Here is a 14,421-nt window from a genome sequence, read left to right on the forward strand (position 1 = left end):
GGCACAAGGCATTATGCAACCAAGCCAAGTGGTACCCAGGTATTTTTAATGATCTGAATTCAAGTGACTTACCCACGTTTACATAAAAAAATCAGTGGTGGAGCATGAGATTGTAATAGGATCTGCTAAAGCCCATTTAACCCCTGAACCATCTTCCCATGATCTAACTGGTGCTTTAGAGCTAAAGGAAAATGCCACAAGCTTAGTTCACCTTGGAGACTCCTCTAAGGAGAAAGCAGACTTGATAGATATTTCATGTCCCTTAAGGGGTACATTCTGCTTCCACAGCACTTTCTGAAGGTCTGGAAATCACCTGCTCAGAGCCTGTTCTGAACAGTTTGCAGACTGGGAGATTCAGCATCTTGGCTTGTGGGACTGTGCTTCAAAGGAAAGTTGGGGGGGGTGGGGTTATATTGTAAAATTAGGCTCTTACTCTACATCCATGGATACTTACTGTCTATTATTGCAAATTGCTGTTATATTTCCTACAAGAGTGACTGCTAAAACACTGAATCCATCTGCTAACAGCTGGGGTGCTGGGGAATATAATGCATGTGCTAAACCATTTTCTTGGAAGCTTTTTAGATATCTAAATACAGTCTGAAGAAGGAAATCATTTTCACTGAAGATACCTTACTTTTGTTAGCTTCCTCTCCCAATGACTCTCTTCTGATGTCTCACTTTGTGGAAGGAAGCAGAAAGGCTTGTTGCAAACAGTGAGGATACTGCTTTACCACAAAAGATCTGGCAAAATGTTCTGTGGGTTTAGTTTCATTTTGAGCAGTACAGGATCAAAAGACCAGCTTCTTTCTTTTCCTGAATCAAAATATGAAAGCAGAGGAACCTAACTATTTCCATACACGAGGCTAGAGCTGAATGAACACACCAAAATCTTATCGAACAGAAAAGATTAATTGACTTGGTTGCTGTTATCATGAGAAAGACCCTTAACTGGCTGAGTACTGGAATGGCTGAACACTGATTTCTGGAAAAGTTGACGTCTCCTCAAAGAGGTACAAACAGTGTTTCATCAGAAAATTCACATAGGGAAAAATTATATTCTAATTCACGGTTTCTGTATTCTAACACTTTGAAATTTATTCCATTGAGACCATTTGCCCCAGATATTTTACGACAAAGAATGGAAATGAACATTTGCAGAAACATGTAGGCTGAACTTTGCCTTATAGCATTATTACTCTAACAATTACATCGATATAAAGCACCATCAACTGGCAAGCAGTACATTGTCAGAAAAGAGAAAATATAACTAATATTGGTGGATAGTTTATTTTGTATTTTAATGTCCTACCGACACCATTAAAGGTTGGTTAGCTTAGGATGGCTAATTTGTTTTTGAATCTCCATCTGTGTAACATGTTTTGTTAAATCTAAGCCAAATTTAGTAGAAAGAAATCGTATTTTTGCATGCCAGAAAAGGATGTATTTCCTGTTAATTTTGCAGACATGCCTTTTAATTTTCTGCCCAGTGAACTGAGCTCAGATCCGTTAAAAGGCAGTCATTACTTAAACCTCCTCTGTCACTAAAAGCTATTTATTAGAGGTGATCCTTTAATAAAAGGAAAGCAAGAACTGGCTGTAGCTTACTCATGCGATACTTCTTAGTTCTTTCTGTTGCCAAGAGGTTACCAAAGAAGGAAAAGTTTTTATTGCATTTTTGGAACCGTTTCACTAGCAATGCACATCACAGGACAGTAAGAACAGGTAAAGAGAGAGGAGAAGGGTACTGGAATTGCTCCATTATTGTTGTTGGCTGCAACAAAAGCATTCAATCTCCTCTTGGATATTTTTTCTCAAATGCAGAGTAACACACCAATATGTACGAATTGCAAGGTAAGAAGAGTTAGAGTCTTCAGAAGCTAAATTTGTAAAGGGCAGGTCCTACCTGTCTAGATCCTCTGGGAGACCTCTTGTATGAAAAAGTGAAATATTTCATCACTTTGCTATATTCAGGTGTGAGCTGAGAGGTGAGAGATGGGCTTGTGGTTGAGACAAAGACACTACAGGGGCTCGATCCTCAGCATCACACACTGCCTTTGGCTTTCTTTGACAAGTCCTTTACCTCATGAACAAGAAAAAGAATATTTATTTATCACTTTATTTATCTCCTCTGCAGATGTTTTGCCCTGTTAAAAACAAATACAGATGTTGAATTGCAGGGGCTGTGAATAATCCATCCTACATCCATCTCTGCTCATTAAAAGCCACGTGCACAGATCTGAGATCACAGCCTACAAAAACCAGCCCTTTCCCCAACCTACAAAGTGAGCATACTGCCCCCAGCATTATATTTCTGTCTTTGAAACTTCTAGCAATAAAGACTTGCTTTCTTAGGAATTTCCCTAGCAGCTGATTGCCTATCTAAGGAAAACAGATGGATACGAGTGTAAACAGACCCACAGGTACTGGATGCAAATTATCAGTGGGATGGGACTCCCTGAGGCCAGCAGTTAGGCTGGAGTGAAGTAAGTGACCACCTGGCCCAGAGCTGATAAGAAGCAATAAAATCCAAGAAACCACCAGTCTGAACAAGAAAGGAAGAAATAGGCTCTAGCTTCATTCTTGCCTATTTTAATAACTCAAGGGATGATACACAGGAATAACCCTGGGGCCAGTCCCACTAGCTGCAAGGCAAAACCAGGTAGTTGGTGCAGTATTGTACCATATACACCACTGCTTGTCTTACATGTTTCCTTCCATGAGAGCTGCTCAGTTTTGAGCCAGTTTACAGAAGAGTGGGGCTCAAAAGAGCCTGATGAATACAACACTCACAAATGTAACTTATGCTTTCAAAAGCTCAAATCTAATCCTAACACCTTAAGCCATCTCTATGGAATATGGAACTGAATTTCCCAAAGCAGCTGTGTATTTGGGATTTTTCCTTGAAAAGCTTATAGTTGCCACCTGTGAATTAACTCAACTGCTCTCAGCTGCTGTAGATCAAGTAAATTACTCTGTTGTGTGGCTAAACTTCTACTTGTGGGTGACCTTGGCTATATTTAAGGGCTGTAGTCTTTACCTGCTCCTCTTCCATCTCCTTTGTGCTTCTATTTGCATCTGACTGGTTATGTCTATGAAAAAGAATGAATTTTTTTCTTGGTACATTTAGATCCACTAACTTAAAGGACAAGGAGGAAGCTTAAGTTGGTTCAGTGTTAGCAACCAGGTTCAAGGCAATGAATCAACTGTAGTTTACACCATTAACAGAGTAGGGAGAAGAAGACTAGGACTGGGTTTTAGATTTTGTTAGTCTGTAAAATAACTGAAATAGTATTTATTCCTGTTCATAGAAACTTATAGGAATTCTGTCCCTAGGAGGAAAGATGTGCTCTATTCTGAGCTGTGCTTTTTCACAGCTTATCTGGAAAAAGTATGTTCAGATAGGCTGTAACAATTGAAGCACAAGCTGTTTATGCATTGCTGGGTATTTCTGACTTGAAATATTTGACAGGCTCTATGTTAAATATGTGGGTTTAGTTTCTAAATGTCTGTCTCAAAGCATCTCTTTCCCCTGTGTGTTATTAAAAGAAAGGCTGTAAGAAAGGAAGTGAGGAAACTTGAAAGCTAAATCCATTCTGGGGGGTGGCCTGAGAACAGAGAAGCACATAGGAAGCCTTCCATGGTATCAGCTCTCCTTGCCATCTTTTGTTAGTGCGTTGAAATTGCTACAGTCGTTCTGTTAATTAGTTTGTGTTTCTTTAAAAGTTGTAAACGCATCTGGGACTTCTTAAGGAAGAAATTGCACTTGGGGATAGAGCTCTCAAAGATACCAGAATCAGACTTAGCTAAAACTTTATTAGCTTCACAATACTTGCCTCTGCACTTGATGGGGATGTGTTTACTGGGCTGAAGGTAAGAAGCAATCACTTCAACTGAGTGTGTCTGGAGAAAGATTACTTAGAAACTGCCTTCCAGAGGTAAAAGATAAAACCCCTGCCCTATTCAGGAAGAGCATCAGGCTGCCTGGTGTGATCTGTGGAAGGAAGCCATGTGTTACTGACAGCAGACTGGCAGAGGCTGCTGCCTTTGCTACCGCGTCCCAGTCATCGTGCCCTTGCCTTGATACAATGCCCAGCGTGTGACCGGGAGCCCTGTGCTGCTGGAGCTGGTGTCTGCAGGTAAGGCATAGAAAAGTCATCCTGATCCTCTCAAAATCACTGGAGATTCTATACTATTTTTCAAAAGAGGAAAGGGTTTAGTGTTAATGCTTCAATCAGGTTCTTTGCATCCAATGGGTGTGTGGGGGGGAGATGGTTGCTGTTCTTGCAGAGGATGCTCCATGGTGCCAGCAGCACATTCATGTAGCAGACTGAGGTCTTGCCCTTACGCTGCACACAGTTATTAGCAGACTTGTAGGTGGATGTCACCGATAGCCTCAGAGCTGGACAAAAAGATTTGTCTGGTTGTTTGCAACGTTAATGCAATGATTTGGTTTGAGAGACACCATAAGCTCAATGGACCTTCTTCTTGCTTACATGCATGCTGTCTCCTTGAGAGCTGTTGGGCTGCCCAGGTACAACAGGAGAAACTCTGAGTTATTTAACATCATTAATGTACAGCATCCCAACTCCTGCCGCCCAGGCTAGGCAATAAAACCCCTGGTAGTGTGCTTTGGCTCTTTATGATAAGATTTTTGCAAAGCAATGAAGATATATAACCTGTCTGTCCAATGTGATCAGGGATATCGCTGGGTTTTGCAAAGGTAATGATAAAGCCTTGTACTGAACTTAGTGGTTTTTTCTAAGCTGTACTTCAATAAGCCTGCAAATTTGGGGGTGTAGAAACACGAGTAACTGTATAATGTTTTGTTGCCCTTCATACAGCTGTGCTCAGTTGTTGACAACATGACTTGGGAGAAAGCTGATGGTTTTACAGTCCAGAAGTCTGGAATTCATTAGTGGAAATTTTCAGACGTGGGTTGGTTATTTGTTTTTGCTGGGGTTTTTTTGTGTGTGTTTTTTGTTTTGTTGGGGTTGTTTTTTTATTCCTTGGCTTAGCTACAAGATGTCAAAGCAAACAGAGCTGAAAATTCATAGTGAGGGGTGTGAAAGAGTTTCTTTGCTCTCTTTCACCAAAAAAGTGACTAGGCAGAAAAACCAAACACTTGTGAATTTCTTTTTCCTGGTTTTCTTTATCTGTGACAGCAAACCTTTACTGAGAAGAGGAGCTCTTAAGAGCTTCTCTGGAATTCAGGTTTATTTGGAGAACACCAACATGATCCTTGCTACTAAAGACTGCAGTTGTGCTAACCTCATAAAGGAAAGGGGAGGAGACAGGAGAAGTAATGTTAATTTATTCACTGAAGAGTTCCAACTGTGTAGCTTTTCCTGTGAGGAGCTTTTTCTCCTACACAGGAACCCTGCACAGAAATAAAAACTGTATGGCAAAAGTTAACCTGGGACATCTTGACTCGAGACGGCAGCAAAGCTCTTTGATACTGAGGTGCTGTGTCTTGGAAAGGTGGAGTTTTGTGCTTGAACTTTTTATTGGATGAGTTTGTTTTCTAGGCACTTAGTAAGAGCAGACTGCAACCCTTCAATAATGCCACTACCTGGAAGAACCTGAAGGTGGAATTATTTGGAGGGGAGTGAAAAATTCTTTCTATGAGAAAAGTACAGGAGTGCTGCAGCCCTCCTGGGCCAGGCACCAGCCCTGCTGCCAACCTGCTGCCCTGGCACAGAGCTCTTAGCCAGGTTCTGCTTTGAGTTCTCCCTTCTCAGAGTCTCATATCTGCTTCTTCCACTTCCCCATTTTTCACGCATTCACACCACCTAGATGTGTTGTTCCAGGCTCCCCCTATTTGTCATTGTTTCAGCACCTGTCAACTAATTTCTAGAGCATTTTCCTTGAGGTCCTGTGCCCCAAGCCTGCCCCAGGAGCCACCCTTCCCTGCCACATTACTTCCCAGTATCCTTTAGACAACAAATATTTCCTATCTTGTTATATTCCTCTGATGCTAATGCACAGGAGAGGCTGGGCTCTGGTTCAGGGCCACCAGCTTCTGACAAGCACAACCAACACAGTAACAAATAAGGCTCGGGAGAGCCACCTCTTCAGTAAATAAAGGGGAGGCGCAGAGAGAAAACATGCACATGAAACCTCTCCTTCTAAAATCTTTCAGCACACTCAGTGGATCTGCTTCAAAGGATATTTCAACATTAGCTGATGGAAGCTGTACTACTTCTGAGTGCCGAAGTGGTTTACACGCACCTACAGTATGGGAAATCCTTTAAGCCTTATGTAAATACAGGCTAACAAAACTACTTTGCCTGGGACTTTAAAAGTGTTAGGTAAACTTCTTTGGGATTGGGAGGCTCGGCTGTTTAAAAAAAAAAATCCAAGTTTCTGCTTCTCATTCTTAGTCCTCTTAGATTTCCAAGCTGAGTTGGGTATTATCCTCCTATATAGACATGGAGGGAGCAGATTCAGTGTGTCAGCAGCCTTGAAGCAGAAGTCGTAGAATCATCATAGAAACACAGAATGGTTTGGGTTGGAAGGGACCTTAAAGACCATCCAGTTCCAAGCCCCCAGCCATGGGCAGGGACACCTTCCACTAGCCCAGGTCGCCCAAAGCCCCGTCCAACCTGGCCTTGAACCCTTCCAGGGAGGGGGCAGCCACAGCTTCTCTGGGCAACCTGTGCCAGGGCCTCACCCCCCTCACAGCAAAGAATTTCTTCCTTATATCTAATCTCAGTCTGCCCTCTGTCAGTTTAAAACTGTTACCCCTCATCCTGTCCCTACACACCCTGACCAAGAGTCCCTCCCCATCTTTCCAGTGCCCCCCTTTAAGTACTGGGAGGCCTCTCTAAGGTCTCCCCGGAGCCTTTTCTTCTCCAGCTGAACCCCCCAACTCTCTCAGCCTGTCCTCACAGGGGGTGCTCCAGCCCTCGAGCATCTTCGTGGCCTCCTCTAGACCCACTCAAGCAGGTCTGTGTCCTTCTGATGTTGTCCCAGAGCTGGACACAGCACTGCAGGGGTGTCTCATGACAGCAGAGTAAAGAGGGAGAATCCCCTCCCTCAACCTGCTGGCCACACTTCTTTTAATGCAGCCCAGGACAAGTTTGGCTTTCTGGGCTGTGAGTGCACGTTGCTGGCTCACAGTCAGTTTTCCATCCACTGATCACCCCAAGCCCTTCTCCTTGGGGCTGCTCTCCATCCACTCATCGCCCAGCCTGGATTTGTGCTCGGGATTGCATCAGCCCATGTGCAGGACCTTGCCCTTGGCCTTGCTGAACTTCATGAGGTTCACACAGTCCCACCTCTCCAGCCTGTCCGGGTCCCTCTGGATGACGTCCCTGCCCTCCAGCGTGTCGACTGCACCACACACCTTGGAGTCATCAGCAAACTTGCTGAGGGTGCCTCAAACCCACTGTCCATGTCACTGACAAAGATGTTAAACAGCGCTGGCCCCAACACCGACCCCTGAGGAACAGCACTCGTCACTGCTGTCCACCTGGACATTGAGCTGTTGACCCCAACTCTTTGAGTGGGACCATCCAGTCAGTTCCTTATCCAGCCAGTGGTCCACCCATCATATCCATGTCTCTCCAATTTAGAGACATCATGTTGTGTGGGACAGTGTGAAAAGCTTTGCACAAGCCCAGGTAGATGGTATCTTGCTCTTTCCTTATCCATCTTGCTCTTTCCTTATCCACTTTAACCCTTTAACCCTTGGTTGTAGGTGACCACCAAATTCTTCAGGCACAATTTGCCCTTAGTGAAGCCCTGTTGGCTGTCACCAATCACCCCCTTATTTTCCTTGTGACCTAGCAGAGTTTCCATGAGGATCCACTCCATGATCTTGCTGGGCAGAGGTGAGACTGACTGGCCTGTAGTTCCCTAGGTACTCTTTATTTTCCTTTTTAAAAATGTCATGTCATAAGAAAGCTTTGCCCATATCTGGACAGGACAATAGCTCTTGCAGATGGAGCTAAGGACTAGCTAACCCCTTGTCAGTCCTCATCTCTGATCTATAAGGTAGAGAAAGAGCTGTGGCTTGTTACTGCCCTTAACATCTGTGCTCTTCGCCCTGACACAGCCAGTAAACAATGTGACTAAGAGAAAATGAAATTGGAATTTTTTTCTGTAAGCTGGAATGTGTAATTATGGCAGATGATAATCCTCCGTTTCTTGGAAAAGGCAAAGACTCTTAGCTGGGATTTCCCTAGCATGACCCAGTTCAAAAAGCAAATGACACTTCATAGAAATCACTGCAAAGCTAAAGTAGCAACTTTCTGGTCCTTAGTGCCAAGGGTGGTGGTAACTGCTTGTGAACAGACGTTCTTCCCTTCAGTTCCCAGCATGGAAATTCTTCTTCTAACTCCAGCGGGAGATGCAAGACAGACTGTGAAGCTATTCCTTCTGCCTTCTTTTAGTGCTGCTTGTTGGAAAGGAACTCAGAAGATACATGATATAAAATAGAATGGTTTCCTTGAAAATTTCTCATGAACTTATGATATTTTTAGCACATACAAGTTAAAACTGCATTCATTTGGGTTGCTTAGAAGTAATTTCAGATTTTCGTGAAGGTGGATTAATAAATGCGCATACTCCTGTTAAATGTTGGCCATTTCATGCCTTTAATTCCACACCTGTCTGTGTCTGAGTTAATTTAAATGGGATCAAATGGTATTATAACAACATATCTGAGGCCAAGCTCTGACCCTGAATTGATTGTACTGCATTCAGATGCTCTCTTAGGCTACAGCAATGCCACGTGTGTAGCTGTACAAGCACCAGTTTAAACATGGCTATGGTTAGAAGACTTTAGCACTACTTCCATGGGCAGAATCTTCATAGCTCATAAAGCCAGAAGAAACTTGTGATCATCTCATCTGCCTGCTGCAGGACCTGGAGGTAACTCCCTTGCCGTAGAGTTGACGTCCTGCAGCACGATCATTTATGGGGGGTGGAGGAGAGTCTGGTGCAGGCAGCTGTACAAATAAGGGGTTTAACTGGTTTGGTTTCAAGTTTACAGCCAGTTTTGGTCAACAGAATTGAAAACTGCCTGCTTTTGCTGTCAAAATGTATATGCATGTAAAATGCATATAAAAAAGATTTTGGATCTGACTTGAAATTAAATGTTATGACTTGGGGAGAGTATTTTTTAAGAGTAGACCACTTCATTTTAAGATGTAACTAAAATACAGAAAACAGAAATATCTACACCTCATCAGTTTTCTGGCAACTCTCTCCTCCCCCTACCCCTGTCCCAATTCTTCCCTGAATTTTGCCCAGGTTACAGTAACTTAGTATATTTTTTTTCTATTTAAATTGCAGAAGCAGTAGGAAGCATTTAAGAAATGCATGCTGTTTCAACACATAAGTCAAAGCAGCATAGTTAAAAGTGGAAATACTACTTTTACAGTCAAAGACGGTGCCTGGGAAAAAAAAAACTTCCAGGGGAAAATACTGTCATCTTGTCTCCCACTTGCCTAGATACAATGATGGGGTAAGTTGAAGACAATGTTTTGCTTCAAAACTGAATTTCCTGCTTTTAGTCGACCTACAGCTTACCTCGTCTGGGATGTTCGCACCAAAATAATCATTGCCCAATGACAATACCACAGGCAACTTTGGTTGCCAAAGGCAACTTTACAGAGCAACAGCATAAACATCCCCATGGGGATGTCATCTTTCATGCATCTCATGGGATACCCTAAACATGAGGTTCTAAATCCAGCTAGTAAGTGGAGCTATTAGGAGTAGACAGAGTCCACCAATTTTACTGTAGCACAAAAATCCTATGCTTAACAGGAGGGAAAATTATATTAAAAAAAAAAAAAAAAAGACAAAAAATTTCTACTGGCAGCAAACCAGTGCAATTCATAGCTTGGTCATTGCAGTTGTTTAACTGAAGAGTTGTTTGCAGAAGTTGTCAGGGGATAGATTTATGGCTGGACACGAGCCTGGCTGAGGGGTGGTAGTGGCAGAGGTGGGTTGGTGTGGGACATGCAATCCAGGTGATGCAGTGGAGGAGCTGTCATATCACTGCACAACTTCCTCCATTGCATGCTAACTTAACATCCTGCATGCTTGCCATAGGTTGTACAGCACTCTGTTTCTGTTAATTTATGAACCTGTACCTTCTACTCAGCACTCTCTATCATCCTGTTCTATAGCAATATTCTGTGTGTAGTGAACAAACTGATGTCCAGCATTATTTCTTCTAAGGTACTTCTTAATCCCTAGTACAGAGGAACTGCACAAGAACTGAACTGGTTTTGCATATGGCTGGTGATATAAAAGTTATCTTGAAATCCCCTGTGTGCAATGTCTTTGTTTCTACCGATGCAAATGTGCCCAAATCTGGTTTTGACAACTGGTAGATTCTGGCAGATTGAATAACCTCAAAACTCCACAAACAGAGACATAGAGGGGTCATTAATTGGCAGTGAGAGAAAATTAATGCTTCTATTTAAGCGTAGTTTATGCCATTTTTCTTTGAATAAGCTGCCAAAAGAACATGATCATAAGCTGTTACAAAAACAACTTAAGCTGTAGCTGTGATTTGCGTCAAGCATTCCGAAAGGAAAAATATAGAAACCGTAGGCAAGAGCAGGCATCAGTGCAATAGCTGTGACTCCAGGACTGAAAATAACCCACCTGTGAAATTAATTTCCTTCAATCATTTATCAGTTGCTAAACAACAGCATTGCATATCTATCATAACTGTTAACATATTTATTAAAGTTGGGGAATCTCTGGTCACCTGTGGGCATTTAGGTACTTTACTTTCAGCCTCCTTTAAAATAAATAGTAACGCTGCAGCTGCAATGTTAAGTACACCAGTCCTAAAAAATTACTTCTGTATCTTGATTCTGGCTCACCCCCTTTATTTATTTTAATCACAAATGGGAGAAAAAGGGGAAGAGGGGTAGTGTTTAAGTTCCCAGTATGTAATCTTTTGATGCCTATCTTGATTGTAGAAGGAAGTGATAGGGACAGCAGATTTGAATGTGTGAGGGAAAGCCAGATGCATCTTGTTATATGGGCTGCTTTTAGAAATTTGGATTTGTTTTCTTTTAGTCTGGAGCTGCTGATGACTGGAGCTGTGTGGAAACAGCTCCTACACCCAGCACTTTTCTTCCCTCCAGCTCCTTCCAGCTGCTGCTGTAGCAGCTTCTTGCTGGGCAGTGGTGGCAGAAGCAATGTTGGGGGGTGAGACAGTGGGGGAGAAAACTGGACTATTATTTAGCATCCTCTTGCCTTGCTTTGTGGGGAGTACAGGTATGTGTTCTTCAAAACAGCAGGTTTTGATTTGCAAAATCAGAAGCTTCTTGCCAGAGAACTGTCTAAAGGGCAAGCCGGAGGGCAGCCAGCAGCGAAACTATTTTCTAGCTTCAAAGGTGTTCTTTTCAAAGGCCAGTTTAAATCCTTGAAGTATTAAAGCTGTGAAAACAAATCAAGAGAAGAATGGAATGAAATTGTTCTTACTAAAATAGCAAGCCATGTTCACATGCTTAGAAATAAAATTAACCAGAGCAGAGCAGAAGTTGTGCTTCACCCTGCTCTGTGGCGTTGAGTGAGCCAGTGCAGCTTGGGAAGCGCAGAATTATTGCCCTTGGAGGGTGGCTGCTGCCAGGACGGCTCAGCGGGAACCGGGGAAGGAGTGTAAGGCTTTCCTTTAGTGGAGAAGAAAGAGGTGATGCTGTGGCTGGTCCTGCAGTGTGATGTAGCTGTACGAGCCATATGGAGCAGCTGCGGTACCTTTTTGATTCTACAATCAGCTCCTTGTTCAAACACTTTCAGCAAAGCCATCATTTGGTGAATACCGGAAAAAAGTTGATTTCTTTTAATGATTTTTTTATCTTTGGAATTTAAGCTTTTTGACTCGCATGGGCATGCTTCCCCCAGCTATTATAAATAGGTAGCTTTGCTTTCTCCAGCCTCATGCAGTCTGTGAGATTCCTGTATTTATGAAAAATACTGAGTGTATGGACCTGATCCCTAGAAATGTGTCAGGGGAGGGCAGGTATACAGATATCTGTATTGCTCTGTCAGCGTTTCTCACCCTTGACCTGAAGGACCACACAACAGGCTGAGAAAACTAATCTGGCACCAAAAGCTAGCTTGCTTGAAAAATCTATAGACTTTTCCAAACATTTCTTTTTCTCCCTGCCACTTCCCATTAACTTACTTGCAGCTCCTGTTATGAGGAATTTACATCAAAAACTCAGGAAACCACTTAATGCTGTTTAAAATGTTATGCTTTAGATGAATTATTACTGAATGCGCCTTTGTGTTTTTAAAGTATTTCAAGTCTAGTTAATTAGCCGAGTTGGTTTTACATTACACATGCTCATCACGATAATTCTGCTGAAAAGCCGTCATAGAATTAAATCATGGTTACTTAATTCTCAATCATAGCTATGACGTTGATTCACATTTATGCATAACTCCTCCTAACACGCGTAATTTTTAGCATTTCAAAGATAGCTGTCTGACAGTGACAAAATATGATTAACTCTCCCCTGCTCTCAAACGAAAGGTGTTAATTACTGTTATGTGCTTTTAAACTGAAAATACCAACTCCTTAGTCCTAGACAGATCCTAGGTGGAACAGCTAGTTGACACCTCCACTGAGAGAACCATCAGTGTAACAAACAAGTTTTCCTCTCCTTTGAACTTCTCAGCAGAAGAAAGGTGTTGCTGTCTTCACTTCAAAGGCTCTTGCCAATTATCTCCCAACTTGCTGTGGAGCTGAGATGGATGCAGAGTCGGGCTGGCCTTTCCCACCTAGTTGTGTCCTGTCCTGAAGCACAGCCATGCAGAGCCCAACTTTCTTCCAGTGTCAGCGGGGTCAGACCCTTATGTTTGTTTTTTCAATCAGTGAAATTCAGCTTCATTGGAGTGGCTCCTGATTAACAGCAGTCACCATTGCCAGACTGGGAAGAAATTGGAGAGAAATACAGATCAAGCTGGCAGCCCAAATATTCTTGAGAGCCTTGGTAGGGAATAACTCTGTCCCATTTTGTTAAAATCAAAGTGATGGTGATGGGAGTGCTCAGTTTTTCTCAAGGTTTTAAATATGTTTATTGAGAACAATACATAAAAATTGCAGAAGTGCAGGAATCTAGTTGAGGAGGACAGTGACCTGTAATATGGGATGGCTCTTTTGGTCTCTCATCTTCCACATTTGAAGCAAGAAAAACTCTTCAGGGCAGTTCTTCCTAGTGTCCATTTTCTCTAGTTTGTTATTTCTTTCTTTTATATATATATAAAACTAAAATAATGAATTATCGTTGTTAATATAAGAACAAGTACTGTGTATTCTATCATGAATCTAGCAACAGGCTATTAGTTCTCAGCAAATGTAGTAGCCACTCAACCAGCAGTCCAAAAAGGGCAATTTCAAAGGAGTTTTATAACCCAGCTATAATCATAGAAGTGCTAGAGTAGGAAGGGGCTTCCATTTGGTCACCCATCCTCCTTCACACCACACACAGATCACTCACTCTACCGATGCCTCACAGGACAGGGTCTACTCCAGCAGTGTCACCAATGAAAGGGCCATAAACCAGCCTTGGCAGCCTGTTCTATTGTATAACTGGTCCTGATATTTATCATAGTTCTTTCTCCTGCAGTTCACATCCAATAATACTTTTTTCCTGCCCCTGTTTACTAATGACAATGTTTTGGTCCTTTTACTCCCTGGGACAACTGAATTTACTAAAACTCCTCAGTAGGAAATTCAATCCCCTTTGGTGTCTAGGATGGAACAGAACAAAGTATTTAGATATGTATCTGAATCTCTTGAATATGCAAATGCAGTTTGAAATATCTGTCCTTAAAATCCTGCTGGCTGCTTTTCAGGGCAGATCATAAATGCTGTAAGAACTACTACCTGCATCAGTCTCAGAGCTTAAGCATAAATCCCTCTTCTTTCCAACCACATCCTGTATGATTTTAATTGCTCCCCGCCTTTGCCTAATGATGCCCCAGGCAACTTCCCTGTTATCTGATGCTAAACCAGCAATACAGTAGTCTCCATACTGTACCCTACTATTTCCTACTTCCATTTTTGATCACTTGTGTGAAGACAGAAAAAAGAAAGACATAGCTGGGAAAGAATTCTGGATCCTTAGAGAGTCAGTTAGGATTTTTGTTCAGATTTTTGTGGGAAGTTGCATCAGTTGACCTCCTTTGTTGCTTCTCAGATGCCTGTCTTTTGTAGCATGAAAATGGCAACCTTCAGTTTACAAACTCTTTGTCAAAACTGCTGTCTGTTTTGGGATTTTTTTGATGGTCTCCCAAGAAGAATACTTTTCCAGAATACAGAAGAGTTGTTATATCCTTATTGTGTTGAATATGGTAGATGATATTTTGGCTCTTAGACTTTATCAAGTTTTAAGGTGAGATGGGATCAGTTTGATCATCTCATCTGAGTGTGTAAAATCG

This window comes from Athene noctua, chromosome 12 (genome assembly GCF_965140245.1).
Source record: "Athene noctua chromosome 12, bAthNoc1.hap1.1, whole genome shotgun sequence".
Lineage (NCBI taxonomy): Eukaryota > Metazoa > Chordata > Aves > Strigiformes > Strigidae > Athene > Athene noctua.